We start from the raw sequence: 18,938 nt of genomic DNA, 5'->3' as shown, positions 1-18,938 counted from the left end.
CCCTAGAAACTCCACTGAAAAACTACTAGAACTGATAGATGAATTCAGTAAGACTGCAGGATATAAAATCGATGTAATAGGAAGCAACAGCAAGAGAAATTAAGAAAACAATTCCATTTGCAAGTGCACCAAAAAATCCCTAAGGATAAACTTAACCAAACAGATGAAAGGTCTATACTCTAAAAACTATAAAACATTGATAAAAGAAATTGGAGACGACAAAAACAAATGGAAAGACATTCCATGTTCATGGGATAGAAAAACAAATATTGATTTTTTAAAAGAATTTATTTTTAAGTAATCTCTATACCCAATGCGTGACTCAAACCTGCAACCTTGAGATCAAGAGTTGCATGTTCTACTGACTGAGCCAGCCAGGCGCCCCATTACTGTTAAAATGTCCACACTACTCAAAACAATCTATGGATTTAATACAATCCCTATCAAAACATGAACAGCATTTTTTACAGAAAAAACTATCCTAAAATTTGTATGGAACTACAAAAGACCCTAATAGCCACAGTGATCTTGAAAAAAGAAAACAAACAACCAAACCCCAAAACACTGGAGGCATCACAATCCCAGATTTCAAGTTATATGACAAAGCTGCAGTAATCAAAACAGTATGGCACCGAAACAAAAACAGACACATAAAATAAAATAAAAGCCTCAATTGGATGGTCAAATAATCTTCCATAAAGGAGACAAGAACATACAATGGGTAAAAGACAGTTTCTTCAATAAATGGTGTTGGGAAAACCGAAGAGCTACACTCCAAGGTAGCTGAAACGGAGCACTTTCTTACAGCACACACAAAAATAACCTCAAAATACATTTCTTTTTCAGGAAAAAGAACACAAATAGTCACTAAACATATGAGACAATGTCAAACCTCACTGGTAAAAACACAAATGAATATTACACCGAGATATAGGATTGTTTGTAAAATCAAAAAGATTGGAGCATAAGGATCCAGCAGTAGGGGACGGCTTGAATAAATCATGGGGGATTTCTACAATAGGAAACTTTGCATCTGCAAGAAACAGTCAGGAACATCTCTATCAACTACTGACTTGGAAACATCTCCAGGATAAATCTTCATGTTAAAAAACCGTAAAGAAGGGACACCTGGGTGGCTCAGGAGGTTGAGCATCTGCCTTTGGCTCAGGGCGTGATCCTGGGGTCCCGGGATCAAGTCCCACGTGGGGCTCCCTGCGAGGAGCCTGCTTCTCTGCCTGTGTCTGTCTCTAATGAATAAATAAATAAAATCCTAAAAAATAAAAACAGTAAAGAATAATAACAGTATATATTTTAAGTTCTCCTATGTAAGATGGCCAGGAAAACAACACCACTCCTACCTGCATAAGGAAACACCGCGAGGACAAAACACAAGTAGAAATAATAATCTGTAGCAGCTGGAGGGAAAGGGTGAAAAGGCATGGGTACGAATGGGACTTCAATGTAATCTTTTTATTTTGATAAATATCATGAATATTTTGACATTTGGATCAAAAAGTTAAGACTAATAAAAATGGGATGTTTTCTTAGGATTTGGTGCCGATTTTTTTTTTTTTTTTTTTTTTGGTGCCGATTTTTAGAGCAAAGGATAAACTAGCAAAGTAACATGGTGTTAGCAAAGGAAATTGCAAATCTTGTACTTCCGATTTGCCAATTTTTTATTAGGGTACCTTATTTTTTAGTGGAACTTGAAAACTAAAAAAAAAAAAAAAAAAAAAAGAACAATGGAGTCCTTTGCATCTGGACCGAGGAAATGACAGGAATACAAGCTCTTGCTCTCCAAGAAAGACTTCGGACTCCGAAGGGAGGCCAGAGCTCAGCACGTGGCTACTGAGAACAGCACGAGTCCCACGTAATACAGAGTATGGTTCACTCGCTCTAGTGCCTGGGAAGGCTTCCTGGGACACTAAGGACCCGCCAGAGCCAGAGGGTGACTAGGAGCTTGTTGGGGGGGGTCCCCAAGAGGAGGGAGCGGGTGTCCCAGCATGTTTAGAAAACTATGAAAGTTCAGTGTGGCTTTTCTTTTCCTACAAGATAAATTTCAAATTCCTTGGCCTCCAAGCAGCGGAGGCAACTTGCCTGAGGCCTGCACAGCCTCTTGGTCACCTGAGGCCTGGACGCCCTCCTGCCACCCGAGGCCTGCACAGCCTGTCCGTCACCTGAGGCCTGGACCCCCTCCTGCCACCCGAGGCCGGATGCTCTCCTGCCACCCGAGGCCTGGACCCCCTCCTGCCACCCGAGGCTGGACACCCTCCTGCCACCCGAGGCCTGCAGCAGCCTGTCCGTCACCTGAGGCCTAGACGCCCTCCTGCCACCTGAGGCTGGACGTCCTCCTGCCACCTGAGGCCTGGACCCCCTCCTGCCACCGGAGGCCTGCACAGCCTCTCCGTCACCCGAGGCCTGGACCCCTTCCTGCCACCCGAGGCCTGGACCCCCTCCTGCCACCCGAGGCTGGACACCCTCCTGCCACCCAAGGCCTGCAAGCCTCTCCATCACCCAAGGCCTAGACGCCCTCCTGCCACCCGAGGCCTGGCCGTGGCAGTGTGGCAGGAACCAGGAGGCTGCAGGCTGGTCAGGGGAGTCTCCTGGCAGATGGGGTGACCCGCGCAGGGTGGCCCCCCTCTTGACAGCCTCCCGGGAGCTCCTGGGGTGGGGCGGCCTGCAGTGGCACTGAAGGCTGAGCTCACCGGAGGGTAGCAGGGCTGTGGCGCAGAGAGAAGCCTGCCCCGGGGCCACTGCACCGACTGCACGTTGCAGGGCGAGGCCCGAGCGGGGTCGGTCGTGTTCCCGCCCCGAGGGCCCTTTGTCCTTTTTCTGGTCGAGGTGTAGCGAGCGCAGGCCCCCCGGTGCCGGGCGAGGAGGCAGCGGCTGCTCCCAGGCTGGGCCCCGCCACGTGGCCCTTGCCCTCCCCGACACAGCTGTCGCTATTATTTTTTAAAGATTTCATGTATTTATGCGTGAGAGACACAGAGAGAGACGCGGGGACCCAGGCGGAGGGAGCAGCAGGCTCCTCGCGGGGAGCCCCACGGGGGACTCGAACCCAGGACCCGGGGTCACGGCCTGGGCCGGAGGCCGCGCTCACCCCGAGCCCCCGGCGCCCCATCAGGGACCCGGCAGGGTCCCTTTGCTCAAAGTCCCTGCTCGTCGCGTTTAAAAGGGACCTGAAGGTCCTTCACGTGGTCTCGGCGCTCGGGTCCGGGTCCTGTCCGAGGCCTTCCCCCCGCCCCCGGGCTGGCGGGCACCCCCCGCCCTGGGCACTGCCCCCCCCCCGCCCCGCCTCTGCCCGGGCCTGCTCCCCCCATCCCCAGGTAGGATGGTCTGCAGGGGGAGGGCGGGGGGGGGGAGCGGCCTGCAGGGAGGAGGGGGGAGGAGGGGTCTGCAGAGGGGAAGGGGAAGAGGGGACGGGGGGGGGGGCGGCCTGCGGGGGAGGGCTGGGGGGAGTGGCCTGCAGGGGGGCGGGGGAGGGAGTGCGGCCTGCAGGGGGGCGGGGGGTGGGGCTGCAGGGGCCATGCACGGGGTGGGTTGGGGGGAACCTGCTGCCGGGGAAGCTGCCCTGGGCCGGGGGGTCAGGCGGGGGTCAGGGGGGTCGGGCCGTGGGAAGTGCGGGGCTGTGCGGCCCTGGGCCCCCTTGGCCTCCCGGGCCTTGGAGCAGCTGCTCGTCCCCCCCCCCCCCGAAGGCCCCTCCCTGGGGCGCGACCCCGGGGCTCAGAGCCGCCACTTCCCGGGTCCCCGAGCCGCTGGCCGCGGAGCCTGGCCCAAGCCCTGGCGCAGGGGGCGCTGCCTGCATCGGCGCCGGCGCGGGCTCTCCGGGAGGACAGCCGACCGCTCAAAGGTCCTGGGGCACCGAAGGGGGCACGGGGGGCTCAGCGGCGGAGGCGGCCTTGGCCCAGGCCGTGACCCGGGCCCCAGGATCGAGCCCCGCATCGGGCTCCCTGCGAGGAGCCTGCTTCCCCCTCGGCCTGGGTCTCGGCCTCTCTCTCTCTCCTCTCTGCAACTATCCTGAATGGATAAATAAAATCTTTAAAAAGGAAAAAAAGTCATTAAAAAAAAAAATCCGGAAGCCCCGGACTGCAGACACGAATATTCCATTATGGTCAAACATCTGTGCAGCTATATTTAACCAGGGACAAAACTAGCCATATTCGGCTTGTTGCCTCAATCACTAAAAAGCAGAATGTTTAGTATTAAGGGTCCCCTGCCGAGGGCCGTACCTTGAAGCCGGAATCCAAATAACCCGAGACAGGTGTGTCCACAAGCGTGCAGCCCCGGACCCCGGGCTCGGGAAGGTGGCCGGCTCCCAGGCCCTCGCCTCTCGCAGTCGCCAGGCAGCCCTGGACTAGCTCACAAGTGCACTTCTCACCCAGTGATCAGTATTGCGATGACACACAAGCCACCTCCCCGGTTTTCCTGCTCCTGTTTCGTTAAAGGCAAGAGACTCGGGTCAACGTTACTGAGGCCGCTACACGGTGCCAGCGTACTTCCCGGGCAGAGAGGATCAGACCGTTGTTTTCTAGGTCTAGGAGTATTTAGGAGAGTCTGAGAGCTACAGATTCCACTTGTTCTTAATTCCTTGGAGGCCGGTGTAAACGTTGTCCAGGGAGCAGCATGATGCATGATGGATCTGAGACTCACTGTCTTTCAAGTTTTTATATTGATTTACAAAAAAAAAAAAAAAAAAAAAAAAGAAAAAAGAAAAAAGAAAAGAAAAGAAAAAAAAAACCCAATACTGCAATTCATTTAACTTAAACTTACTTTAAAAATATTTAGCAGATTCCGAGGATTTGAAAACCTATAAGGCAAACAAAGACATCATAAACCTAGAACCTAGAACTCCAAGGTTTTACTGTTTGTGTTGATGGTAGTAAGGTGGTCAGTAATGCAAAAAATAAAAGGTAGGAGTAGGGTCAGCCCTTTTCCCAAACGAAGCTCTTTCTGCTACATGTGCCCAGTCATTCACTGGACGGGTTTCCACCAACTGGACTCCACGCATCCAAAAACACACATATCTTTTCCTCCAAGCAGCCATGCTACTAATAACCTCATTTTTGTTAAAAGTGACCTCACATTCCCAGTCCTTTAGACTTAAAATCCTGGAGCTATGATGGCCTCCTCCCCTAGATTTTCTCCGTGTCTAATAACCAGATCTTGTTTCTTATTTCTTCTGTTCTGTCTCCCGCCGAGCCATCCTATTAATGTTTCCGTGCATCACTTTATTCTATTTGCCAGTCCATTCTCTCTCTCTCCCTCCCTCCCTCCCTCCCTCCCTCCCATTTTTCAGTCTGAAATTAGGAAGATCCACTCTTACCCCCTCACCACCTAATAAGGTGGCTCCAGTCACCCCGTGCCCTCTTCCCAATTCCTGGCACCAGCCGGCTTGGCTCCCTGCTTCCCTCTGCTCCTCTCTAAATATTCATTCCTGCCTCTAAACCTGGTTCATCTGAACTGCCCTTAATGCTTTTCGTGTCTAATCATCCCCTAAAACTCTTCTAAGTTCCTGCTTCCTGCCTGGAGCTCTCCCCTCTTCCTCAGACTTACACCATAGAAAGCCGCTGCTATAGCATCTCTCAGGAACATGTCAGCTGGCATCCCCGTATGTTCTAGAATGTAGTCAGTCAAGAACCCTAAGTCATAATGAGCCCTGATACTCGTACAGGCCTTACTCTGCACTGAACCCAACCTAAATACCTGCGTGTGTTGCGTTCGGTCACCCACAGAACCTCGAGCACTACATGTGCTCACGAGCCCTATTTTCCCAGCGAGGAGTCAGGGCACAGGAGCTAAATAACTTGCCCGAGGTCGCACAGTAGAGGCAGTGTTGGGACTCAAACTCAGACACACCAGTTCCAGAATTCACGATCTTAGCCACTAATCCTTAAAATAGGCTCCTTTCTGGGGTCCCCAGGGGCTCAGCAGCTGAGTGCCTGCCTTTAGCCCAGGCTGTGACCCTGGGGTCCCGGGATCGAGTCCCACGTCGGGCTCCCTGCAGGGAGCCTGCTTCTCCCTCTGCCTGTGTCTCTGCCTCTCTCTGTGTCTCTCATGAATAAATAAATAAAATTTAAAAAGAAAAAAAAGGTTTCTTCTAGTTTTAAATTTCCTGCACATTTAACTGAAGAGAACCAAGAAGGGGAGAGATTCAGTAACCAACTCAAAGTTACAGGAAGCGACCTTTCTCGGTGGTAGGCCGTGACCGCCCCCCCCCCCCCCCCCCCCCCCCCCCCCCCCCCCCCCGAGCAGGCCCCTGAGTGATGCGCGAGAGCTGCCCGGTGACAGGGACCTCGTGGGAATGTCTACTGTGCAAACAAAACAAAGAGCCCGCGTTGGGATCTGTGTCTGTCGCCTGCTCCTCTGCACCCCGGAGTGAAACCTGAGTCCTGCGGTGGCGGTGGGGTCGCTGAGCAGGGCACTGGCTGGCTAGGAGGCCGCCCAGGGACCCTGCCTTAACCGCCGAGCGCTGCAAGGGCAGCTGCCGGGGCTTTGCATGGTTCGGACCCGCCGAGGATGCCAGCGCCTGTCCAACCCCGGGGAGCTCGCTAAGTGTTGGGAGAGAGTAAGTCTTTCAAGACCAGTGTGGGTTAGCACGGCAGGCACTTGCGGAAGCAGTAACAAGCCTCCCGAGTCTTTCGTGTTTGTCCTTAAAATAAAATATATATAGAGAGAGACACATCATGACCAAAAAATATAATTCATGTCAGGAATATATGTGTGTGCACGTACCTACATGTATACATTTAAAAATACGTAGCCTAGGGATCCCTGGGTGGTGCAGCGGTTTGGCGCCTGCCTTTGGCCCAGGGCGCGATCCTGGAGACCCGGGATCGAATCCCACATCGGGCTCCCGGTGCATGGAGCCTGCTTCTCCCTCGGCCTATATCTCTGCCTCTCTCTCTCTCTCTGTGACTATCATAAATAAATAAAAAAAATTGAAAAAAAATATTTAAAAATACGTAGCCTAACACACACACACACACACAAATAAATAAAAATACATAGCCTAGCGTTTTATTAATTTCACATAAATTGTAGAAATTTACATTTTTTAATTTTTCACTCTTACTTTGTTTTTAGATTCCATGTTCTTATAATAAGTCATTTTAAAATGACTTATTTCCTTCCCACTTATGGATAAGTCTTTCCAATCATAAACATGAAATATCCCTCCATTATTTGTAAACTATAATAGAATTTTGTGACTTATTTGTGACCCTTAAAGAATTTTATTTTTTTAAAGATTTGTTTATGATAGACAGAGAGAGAGAGAGAGAGAGAGAGAGAGAGAGAGGCAGAGACACAGGAGGAGGGAGAAGCAGGCTCCATGCCGGGAGCCCAACACGAGACTTGATCCCGGGACTCCAGGATTGCGCCTGGGCCAAAGGCAGGTGCTAAACCGCTGAGCCACCCTGGGATCCCCAAAGAATTTTAAGGAATACATTTTTTTTTATGCTTTCATTCATTGTTGATTTAAGTAGGGGGACTTATTAATGTTTTTGTTATTGTTGTGTTATCTTATTTTCTAATTGTTGGAAAGAGGAACACTGTAAATTTTTATATGTTAATTGCCTATTCCACTTCTCATTTCTCTTTTATTTATTTAAGTTATTTAGTTCCAGGCTTGTTTTCCATTAGCCAGGACTACAGTGTTCTGTGTTGATAATGAGGATCTCTATCTTATTCCTAAGTGAAAAGAAATGCTTCTAAAGTTTTTCCATTAATATGATTCTTGCCGTAGATTTCCCTAATCAGAGTAAGGGAATTCCCTTCCCTTTCTAGTTTTCTTAAGAGCTTTATATCATATATAGTTGTTGGATTTTGTATACAAAATGGATACAAATATCCATTTGTATATTTATTTTTACATTTATATGCCTTCCCACCTTTAGACTTTACCTTTCTAGTATAAACCTTACTTTTTTTTTCCCCCAGTGGAAAAGTTTTATTTCATAGTTTACTTTACAAATTTAAGTCATTTAACACGGGTACAACAGAAACGTTTGAACGTGAACCCTACACCACCCCCAAAAAGCACATGAAAACACACAAGGATAGGGAAATCCAAAAGTAAGTTGCCTAAACGTACAATTTTCGAACTAAGCCTATCATTAAGGTCCGCGGCTTCAGTAGGAAAGCATGGTCCGGGGTAGTGACGCTGCAGGTGCACCTGGAGGGCGCTCTGGTCCCTGTTGGGCTTCAGCGCCTCGGACAGGAGGCTGCGCAGCCGCGGGACACTATCAACCAAGCGGTTCACCTTTGGAAAAGTAAGGAGTCTTTCCAGGGGCACAAAGAATCCCTTTCCCACACAGCAAGGCTTGGGGGAGCTCTCAATTTGGGCCCTTTGAGCGTCGGTGACGATGAATCCGTACCGTGGGACGCAACTGTCTTCTGGACCAATCTACTGTTCACCTTTTTCTTCGGATCCACGATAAACCTCAGGCTCATGGAGCAGGAGGCTCTTAGCACCTCTGCGCTCAGGACTAACAGGAGGTTTTTCTTCTCCTGTAAACTGGGATATGCTGTTGTAAAAACGGTTTCATAAACATGTTCATAAAATCATGAAATGCATGATTCAGTTGCCTTTGCTTCGTTTTTCTGGAAGACCCCTATCTGGGTACAGTACCCAACATGCTCAGCTCCTGCTGGTGGAGACCCCAGGGTTTTTATTTATTTTTCATTTTTTATTTTTTTGAGGGAACAGGCACGTTTAATCTCAAATGGCAGCTCAGGCAATTGGCAGGGACTGTGAGGGCCCCAAATGGAGGCAGACTCTTAAGGCTGATTACATGCATGTGACATGGCCCTGGGGAGGGGGTACTGTTCTGTTGTTACTGTTGTTGTTATTTATAACCTGTTGGATTTAATTACCTTTCTGTGTAGTATTTTTGCAGCTATGTTTACATATGAAATTGGCCCATAATTTCCTTTTCTTCTCTTATTCTTTCCAAATTTGGTATGAAGACTGTGCTAGCATTATAAAATTAATTGTGTGGCTTTCCCACTAATTAGAGAGTATGGATTTCTTGTGGATCTTATCGGTAAAACAGTCTAGACTTACCCAATCTTAAATGGTTTTTTAAAATAATTGATTAGATTTCCTTAGTCCCTAATGGGCTATTTAAGGTTTTTTTCATCTTGGGACATCTCAAAATTTTCTCTTTCTTCAATACTTGTTTTCATTTCATCAAATTTTCATAGTTACTAACTTGTAGTAGTTTATGGTATGCTGAATTTCATTAATTTTTTAAAAATTTGTTATTCTTTTGGCTATTTTCACTTCTACTGTCCAGTATATTTAATTACATCTTTTTTTTCCTTTTTTCCTTTAATAAGCCTTTTCATTCAGTTCTAAATATTTTGAAATTTTCCTCATGATGTTTTCCTTAATTTGTACAGAGACAACCCCCAATAGAAAGGGTAAGAGTCTCACAAAAGACACTCCACATATATACACATGCATATGTATGGTGTATATGTATGTAGATATGTGCATGTCAATATAGCAACATGCATGGAAGTGTACATATACATATATCTGTATGTGTATATACATATGTTTATCCAAACGGTATTATGTTTTATGCAATAGATTTTATTTATAATTTATTTATCCATATATTGATTTTATTGTCTATTCTTTATTCTCTTTTTTTTTTTTTCTATTTTCTAAACTTTCTTCTCTTTGTTCTTCAGTTTGGATATTTTCTTGTAATCTGTTTTCTGGTTCATTAATTCTCTCTTGAGCTGTGTCTAATCTGCCTTGAAAACAATCGATTGCATTAATTTCAGTTATCGTACTTTTCAGTTGTGGAATTTCTTTCCAGCTCTTTTGTATAGTCTTTAGTTCCTTGTCAAAATTCTAAATCTTACTTATAGTTCCTTGCAAATATTAAGGGTTATTTTAAGTACTCATATGTGATAATATCTGTATCTTTGTATATCTCTATTATCTATTATTTCTCTTACTATTTTGGGATGTTTCCTAGAATGCCTCAGGTTTCTTTAGCTTGATATTGGAATTGAATATTAAAAATTGTAGAAATATTTTGAGGACCAGGATGATGCTATGATGCTATTTTTCCTCCAAAAAAGATTTACTCTTGTCTAGGTGTCTAGGTGCTTTAGTGACTCCATATTATTTAAGTTTATATATTTAAAAAAAAATATATATATATATATGCCACATTTTCTTTATCCACTCATCAGTCGATGACATTTGGGCCCTTTACATAATTTGGCTATTGTTGATAGTGCTGCTATAAACATGGGGGTGCATGTGCTCCTTCAAGTCATCATTTTTGTTTCCTTTGGATAAATACCTAATAGTACAATTTTAGCTATTACCTTTTAAAGTATTGGTTTCTTTCTTTCTGAGACTCCAATTATGTTAACCCTTCTTATTCTATCCTTTAAACATATTACCTTCTTTCATATATTTTATTTTATTATCTCCCAATGCTGCATTCTAGATATTTTCTCTCTACTTATCTTTCGGTATACTAATTCTTTCTTTAGCTCTATATAATCTACTGCTTAACCTATCCACAGAGTTCTTAATTTGGGACATTGTATTTTTCAGTTCTAGAGGTTTTATTTGCTTCCCTTTAAATGTGATCTGTCAGTCTTTATAGGTTCTTCTTCCCTACAAACTTTTTCCTCCAAATTGGTCTTTATTTATTTAAACAGTTGTTTTATAGTCTTTGGCTGATCATTCTGGTGTCTAAAGACTTGCAGATCTGTTTCTTTTGTCTTTTGCTTTTCCCAATTCTCATTTGTAGTGTTTTGTTTATTAACTTGGTTATTTTTGGCTGCTTTGTGGCCATTGTCCTTTGAAAAATATTGTAAGACTATTCTGAGATCTTGGGTAAAGTTAACTTTTTCCAGAGAAGTTTCAAATTGGTTTCTGCCAGATAGCTAGAGACATTACTTTAATTTTATTCCCACATCAAGGCCACTTTAATCCATGCTCAAGACTTAAGGTCTCTGAGTCTATCTCAATAATGCAAATCTATATTGTTAATACCTCATAAATGCGGGTTCATTCCTAGTTAACCCGTAGCCTCAGAATGTGACCTTTTGGGAACCTAGCTTATCATGGGAAGTGTCTAGTATTAGATTCCACATCTTGTCTGACCCTGGGCTTTTTTTTTTTTTTTTCTCATCTCTTACTCAAATGAAGTTAGTGAAATAGAAGTTCAAATTTACTGGGATTGGTAAACACTTTTCAGGTGAAAAGAGGACTCTATATTGGCTTACCTCTTTAGATTCCTCTGTCTCCTTCAGGCTTTACTTGGTAACCCCTCACAATATTGTTTGCTCTTCATTAATTAAAAAAAAATCTTTTAAATTATTTATACAACATATCTAGTTGCTTTCATCAGGACTCATTCAAATAACCAAATTTACTATAACAAATAAAAAAAGGAAAAAGAGGGAATATAAGGAGAAAGTTCCCCCAAGAAGCTGTTTTTCAGTGCTTTTTTTTTTAAGGTTTTATTTATTTATTCATGAGAGATGCACACAGAGAGGCAGAGACACAGGCAGAGGGAGAAGCAGGCTCCATGCAGGAAGCCAGATACAGGACTCAAACCCAAGAATCCGGGATCACGCCCTGAGCCAAAGGCAGGCACTCAACCGCTGAGCCACTCAGGCGTCCCTTGTTTTTCAGTTCTAGTTTTATTTCATTAAAGTCAAAGGATATAGATTGTGTGTCAAGTCTTTGGGGGAGCAGTATATTAATATTTTTGTATGCACCCCTTGAAGTTTAAATAACATAGTACTACATTTCTTTAACCTAATGAGTTGAACCGCTGTACAAGGATTATCATTACAATTGTTGCTGCCATCTTTTGGCTTTTCTTTTAACTCCAGCCTTTGTTGAAGCCACCACCTGTGTGCAGGTATAACCTGACAACACATTGTCTCAGCTGCACTGCAGATCTCTAGCTTTCTATTCCAAGGATTCTTTACTACCACTGCCTGGGACACCTGCAAGAACCTCTCACCATTGAGACATATGGGTGAACCAAGAAGTGTGGACAAATTAACAACCATGGGCAACCCATGATCAATGACACATGGGAGCTGAAGGATAAATATCCCTCTCCTCTATCCTTTGAGTAGATAATTCTAAGGTGGATTCTCCACAGCTCCTCTGAAGACCCTAATGGACTGAGCCCAGTTGCCTGCCATTCTGATCGACTTGATGATGTAGTCTTAAATTGATTCCACTAAGTTGGCTTTCCCTCCTACTCAGTGTCACTCTTGCCAGTCCTCTGTTCTTTGGGATGCTTTCCAGAGTAACTACCTAAATACAGAAACCTTGAGGGAAGCTAGGGGAAAGACAACATGCTTTCTTCCTGGGTTTTGTTTCTTTTTCTCCTTTCCTTTCATTTAGTGAATAATCAAATCTGCTTCTGCTACTTTGAAAGTTACTCATTCTACTTTTATTCTTCTAGCAGTTACTTCTAAATCACTAAACTAAGGGAACTATCTAAAGTTTATCAATATCTCAGTCTTTTTCCCAAACATATCATTTTAACTGGTTCTTAACACACTTTGACATACATCTGTATACCCCAAGCTACTATTTGTATTTAGAATTTTGTTTCAGATTCATATTGCCCAAATGGGTTTATCTGTAGTAATTGCTCATTTAAACAATCACAGTACACAACTCTGTGCTCTTTCACACACATATCACTGCCTGCTCCTGACTTGATTCATTTTTCTTCCTGGAGTTTGACCTATAATAGTTATTTCAAAGAGAATATATGGTGAACTTTCTGTAATATTTATTTCTCCTCACATTTAAACTATGGCTTAACTGGAAATAAGATTCTAGGTTTAAATGTATTTTCCTTCTGAACTTTGAAGATATAGCTCCAGTGCCTTCTAACCAGCATTGCTGTTGAAAAGAATCCCTCTCTGATTCCTGATTTTGGAGGTGATGGTTTTATCTCCTTTTTTTAATTTTTAATTTTTCTCTTTTTGGCTCTGGAAGACTTTAGAATTTTCTCTGTCTTTGAAATTGTTAAATTTTGTTGTAATTTGAGTTTGTTATCCTTGTTTCAAAATGCTCACATTCCTCAGAGATCTAATTAATTTTCCCTTTAAACTCATCTTTAATTTTTTGGCACAATGACTTGCCTTGGTTAGTGACATTTACCTTGAACAAAAGTCTGATGGCTTTGTTTGGCTTATGTTTCTCATAGGGTGTTTATTTGTGTGTGATTGCACACACATGCATGTGTCCATAAGACAGAGAGAGGGAAGGGAAAAAATGAGCGGAGAGGGGATGAGAAGACAGGGGAGGACAGAAGAAATGCATGTATACCTGAACCCAGGTTTCATTATTCCCACTTTCCCTTTCAGCGGTCCACTCCTCCCTTGGGGTATTTTCAGTCCTTCCACTGGAGACACTGTTCATGTCTCAGAGCAAATGGCTTTCTTTTTTATTTCCTTTCCTGGTCAGGGAGTGAGAAATATAGGATATGCATAGTAGGCATTACCTCCCCTGACTTTCTACTCCAGCTAGAGCTGGTCTGTATTCCTATTTCATGAGGTTGCACCCAGCTAATACTCTTGCTTTCTGTCTCCATGAGCTCGATGTAATGGGCAATGTCCTGGGTCTGTGAGGTTCATGCTCATGCAGCATGTGTGTGCATGTGTGTGCATGTGTTAATGTACAGCAAATGTCTTATGCAGATTTCTAATTTTTATACAAACGTGCAAGCCTTTAATGTTGGTCAAATTCCCAACATTAAAAAGAAGAGGTATCTTCTAGCTCTGGCCCCAGTTTGGCTGACTGACTGATTGCCACTCCCAGTTTTAGGTTCCTGGGAGAGTGAGAGGGGAAGAGGAACCTGCCATCGGCACCGTCTGCCTCAGTCCATATCTCAGTAGTGGCCCTCTGGCCCTCCCCTCTGCCCTCTCCACCTCTTCCCTCCATGGTAGTTCTACACTACCTCTTGATTCCTCAGGTGCACTCACAAGGTTGGTTTCCATTGTTGAGCATGGCTCTCGGTTTCATAAATTCCCTTCTCCTTCTTCTGGCCTCTTCTGGTCCTTTTTGGCCCAGGGTTGGAGGTGAAGTGGGAGCCATCAGCCTGGACTTAGTTTCCCATCTGGCAGAACTAGCTTTCCTTTATCGTTAAACTCTTAAACGTTAAACTCACGTGGCTATTAAACTCTGTATGGGTGTCCATAGGTGGATTGATTTTTTTTCCCCCAAGATGACTGACCTAGTCTACTATAAACTAATTCCAAAACTAGTTTATAATGGAAATAATGTGTCAAGCTGGGGAGAGGCAATATAGCCTAGTGGGATGTGGGATCAGATGACTAGGCCTCAAATCCCAGTTCTCAGGTACATTAACGGTATAACTGAATAACTTACTAAAGCTCTATATAATTCTGTGTTTCGGTTTCCTGATCTCTGAGATGCAAGTGGCTAATGCAGATCTGTTCTCCCGTTGTTTTTCTTTACCTTGGTAAGCTCTGTTGTGGACCTGGCATTTTGTGTAGGTGGCAGTCAAGTGGCATGGAATATGGAACTGAAATATAGTAGCCCTTTTAAAGAAAAACATACAAAATTAGATGCAGGGCCTCAGAAGATGACCATGTAAGTGAGGAGGACTCCTGAGAGTCACTAGATTTACTGCAAATTTCCTCTGCTACAATGGGAATAGTACAGAAACCACTTTCGTGTTATTCTATAGTGTAACTGGGACATATTTTTACTTAATATAGTCCCTGGCAGATAGTTAGCATGCAATCAGGGTTAGCTTTTATTGTTCTTGGAGGCAAAAACAGGGTCCTGTGTTGAAATAAGTGTGAAAATGCTACACAGTCTTTCACTCTTAGAGATTGGTAATACATGTTAACAGACTATAACTGTAATACAGTAATTGAGACGTGCAGGTAACCTGAGGCTTCTTCACTTTGTAGCTGATCTGGTCTTCTCTCATGCTCATCATCTGCTGCTTAGAAAAATAAAACTCCAATCTAGTTTAAAATTCCATCCAAAAATATAAATAAAATAAAACAAAATTCCATCCAATATTTTAAACATAGTTGACCCTTGAACAATACAAGTTTGGACTGCACAGGTTCATCTGTGTTTAGACACAGATTTTTGTTTTTTAACAGTACAGTGTTGTAAGTCTATTTTCTGTTCCTTATGATTTTCTGAATATTTTCAGAAAATATTCAGCTATTTTCTCTAGCTTACTTTATCGTAAGAATAGAGTATCTAATACATATAACATACAAAATATATGTTAATTGGCTATGTTATTGGTAAGGCTCCTGGTCGACAGTGGGCTATTAAGCTGTGGGAGAGTCTAAAGTTACACATGGAAGGATCTGGTGCCTCTAAATCCATGTCATTCAAGGGTCAACTGTAGTTCTTTTAGAAAAGACTTGAGTTCTCTTGGATAAAATACCCAGTCTTTTATCTATCCTCTTCCCTCCTCCAAGAAGGTCAGATGTCTGAAATAAGATATTTATTATTGTTATATTGAGAGGTATGTGGCTTATAAGACCTTAAGGAATGGGGCCAAGGTAGGCTCCCGGCATTCCCAACGCTCTACCTTCACTGCCTCCTTTGCATGCTGGGCGACCCATCGGCCTGGTGGCTGAAGGAGGCAAGGAGGCTGATTTCGTTTTAGGCTTAGGCAAAGACCCTTGTGGGACTCACTGATGGACTCACTTTCAGTGAGTTCAATGGAAACCAACCTTGTGAGTGCGCCTGAGGAATCAAGAGGTAGTGTAGACCTACCATGGAGGGAAGATGGTGGAGAGGGCAGAGGGGAGGGCCAGAGGGCCACTACTGAGATATGGACTGAGGCAGAGGGTGCCGATGGCATATTCCCCTTCCCCTCTCTCCCATGGGGACCTAAAGCTGGGAGTGGCAATCATAGTCAGCCAAACTGGGGCCAGAGCTAGAAGATACCTCTTCTTTATAATGTTGGACTCCCTTTCGCGTCACTCTCAGCTCCCGGTAGTGCCAGGGACCAGTGCTTCTCAAACTGTAACAGGAAGAAGGATCACCAGGACAGCTTGTTAAAACATAAATTCCTGGACCTCACCCCCAGAGATTCTGATGAAGTAGGTTTTAGAGAAAGCCTGAGAATTTAAGTTTCTAAAAAGCTCCTGAGTGGTAATGGTGCTGACAGGGCCCATCAAGAGAGCACACTTTGAGCCAGCAAGCCTCCCCTTTGAAATCCGTGACTGCAGCAGAGCTCCGCCTGAGAAGTCTACCCTGGAGCCACCTTCTGGTCGCCTGCATGGCCCCCATTTGAAAAGATTCTCGGCCAAGAGATTTAACCTCTTAGCCTCCCTGTCTGATCATGTATGTCAACATATTGCAGCGGCTCCATGTCCGAGTGGAGGAAGGTGGGGGAACAGCCTGAGAGAGTAGGGCATGTGCTGCTCCTTTACCTTTGGTGTCTCCCTGACATACTGAACACTCCTCCTCGTCACCAGCCAAAGCCCAGGGAACAGAGTGGTTCTCGTGTCCGCTTTTCCTACTGTCTACCTCTCTCTCCCCCGCATCTCTTTCCCATTAATGACCAGGACCGATCAAAGAGAAGGCTGCTCATTCATTTCTCTTAGACCACAATCCTCTCCTCAAAAATCCTTCAGCAGTTTCCCATCTCAGAATAAAAGCCCAAATCCTGATGCAGGCCTGTAAGATCCAACATGGCCTGGCTTCTTGGTTCCTCTCTGCTCCCACAGCTCTAGCTCTTCCCCTGTCCACTCCACCACTGACCCTGGCCTCCTTAATGCCGCTTAAACCTCAGAGACACTACCCTAGGGTCTTTGCCACACCTATTAACAATATCTTTGGAACCAGTTAGGGAAACATAGACTTGGGAGTAGCTAAATATTCTTCAAGATATAATTAGAGACCGTCACTTTGTTAAACTGAAAAGTAAAAGACGTATCATGAAGCAGAATGCAAGTACTTATAAGAGTAAAGGCACTCATCAAAGCAATTTGAAATTGTTAAGACCTCAACCACGAGGAGATGCCATCTTACTGCCAAATGGCTGAAATCCAAAACACAAGAAACACGAGTGCTAGTGAGGATGCAGAGAGAAAGGAACACTTGCGCACTGTTGGTGGGAATGCAAACTGGTGCAAAACAGTATGGAGGTTCCTCAAAAAGTTAAGAAAAGAAATACCACGTGCTCCAGTAATTCCACTTCTGGGTATTTACCCAAAGAATACTAAAACCCTCATTTAAAAAGCTATATATGCACCCCTACGTTTATTGCAGCATTATTTGCAATAGCCAAGATATGGAAATTACCTGGGTGTGTACTGATAGATGGATGAATAAAGAAGATGTAAAATATATAAACAACAGAATATTATTCAGCCATAAAAAAGAACAAACTCTTGTCATTTGCAAAAACATGGGTGGACCCGGAGGGTATTATGCTAAGTGAAATAAATCAGTCAGAAAAAGCCAAATACTATATGATTCCACTTGTATGTAGGATCTAAAAAACAAAACAAATGATCAAATAAACAAACAGATACTTAGATACTTAAACTAACTGGTGGTTGCCAGACAGGAGGGGCGTATGGAGGGGATGGGTGAAATGGATGAAGGAGATTAAGAGGTTAAAAAATATTAAGACACGTATCTTAGAGTTAGAAAAAATTAGCGTTGAAACTTAGTTGGGTCCCTTACTTGCTATGTAACGCTGGGAAAATGAATTAACCTTTCTAGTCCTTCATGTACTTAAAATGAGTGTAGGCAGCTCTTACTTTGGGCAGTTCCAACAGGTACACATATCAATCAGCATGGTTGAGTTAAATAACACCAGTTTCCCGACAACACAGTTCAAATCTCAGTTACCACACACAATAACGGTGAGTCATTGCATAAAACGCAAACTTTGTTTCTAGCATTCCACTTTCAAATCGCTGTAATCATAGATGCACCTCCCGGTCAGTAACCAAGCACTTCACTATTTTCAAAGGCTGCCCTTGGTTGGCACTGGGCACCTGTCCTCCAGTTCCCGCACAGACTGCAAAGCCTGTAGTCATGTTGCTTCCTTGGTGGTAACATGTGACATTTTACAAAAATTGCTCACCAAAAGAAGAAATTGGCCAAAAAAGATGAACTGCAGCAAAGAAACGAAAAGTGGTGATGCTGGAAATGAAACTGAAACCGAACCTAAATGGAGTGATCCTGGGACTGTTGTCATTGCTGCCATGGGGGAGACCGTAGACCCGCAACCAGAGGCGCTTAGTGAAGGCCGCCTTGGCAACAAAGGAGGAAGACAGAGAGAGCAAAAAGTCCCAGAGGAAGTGATGCTGGCAAGAACCTTCCCAGTAAAGGAAGACATTTCATGACATTGACAAAGAACAAAATATGATAAGCCGATCCAAACTGAGAAAGGAGTAGCCCCATTTGCCAAAGGATAGCAAAGATGCTGGCTCTCAAGATACCAGAAGGAAGGAGGCTGGCGCTGCTCAGACCTCTCGCGGCTTACAACTTGGTCTCAGTAAGAAACCAAACGCCTTCGTTCTGTACATTTCCAATGTTTTACATCACAGCGTGCTAATTTACTAATTCTATGAATGTTTAGATTTCCCTGTGTATGTAGAATCCAACATAGGAGAATCTTTAAAGTTTTGACGGAACGTTTTTAAAGTCATGGACCATCGTCACTTTTCCCATTGATCATCAGTCTCCGTACAGCTTCCGCCTACGCAGCCATTTATGTGACCCTGTGTTACCGACCACACAAAGGGAACACTGCCTGGGGAATAAAAGAAATTACCTTATAGGGTTTGGGGACAGATCACATGAAACAGTGCTTGGCAAGCACTGAGTATGTGGCCTGGGCTGCATTAGGTTCTAAATGAATGTTGTCTATCTTACGGGATTATGCTTTATCTTGTAGGAATTT

The 18,938-nt window shown here is 44.2% G+C and overlaps 1 protein-coding gene across 36 annotated transcripts in view; it reads right to left on the bottom strand.

The window, feature by feature from the left end:
- Nucleotides 1-18,938, bottom strand: part of C37H2orf88 (chromosome 37 C2orf88 homolog) — a 228,880-nt gene that overhangs the window by 44,038 nt on the left and 165,904 nt on the right. For 33 of the 36 annotated variants that reach the window (XR_005385035.1, XR_005385032.1, XR_005385039.1 and 30 more), the window contains 2 exons: nucleotides 4,771-4,807; nucleotides 4,230-4,431 (listed from right to left, as the gene is read on the bottom strand). The exons of 1 other annotated variant lie outside the window; for it this stretch is intronic. The gene's annotated coding sequence lies outside the window, so the exon portion shown is untranslated. Of the gene's footprint in view, nucleotides 1-4,229; nucleotides 4,432-4,770; nucleotides 4,808-5,323; nucleotides 5,340-5,553; nucleotides 5,600-18,938 lie in introns of those variants that run through there. 2 more of the 36 variants (XM_038585149.1, XM_038585150.1) reach the window with 2 other exon arrangements.

The sequence above is a fragment of the Canis lupus genome, chromosome 37, assembly GCF_011100685.1.
Source record: "Canis lupus familiaris isolate Mischka breed German Shepherd chromosome 37, alternate assembly UU_Cfam_GSD_1.0, whole genome shotgun sequence".
Lineage (NCBI taxonomy): Eukaryota > Metazoa > Chordata > Mammalia > Carnivora > Canidae > Canis > Canis lupus.
The sequence above is the reverse complement of the archived record's forward strand: the minus strand, read 5'-3'. Positions and strand labels throughout refer to the sequence as shown.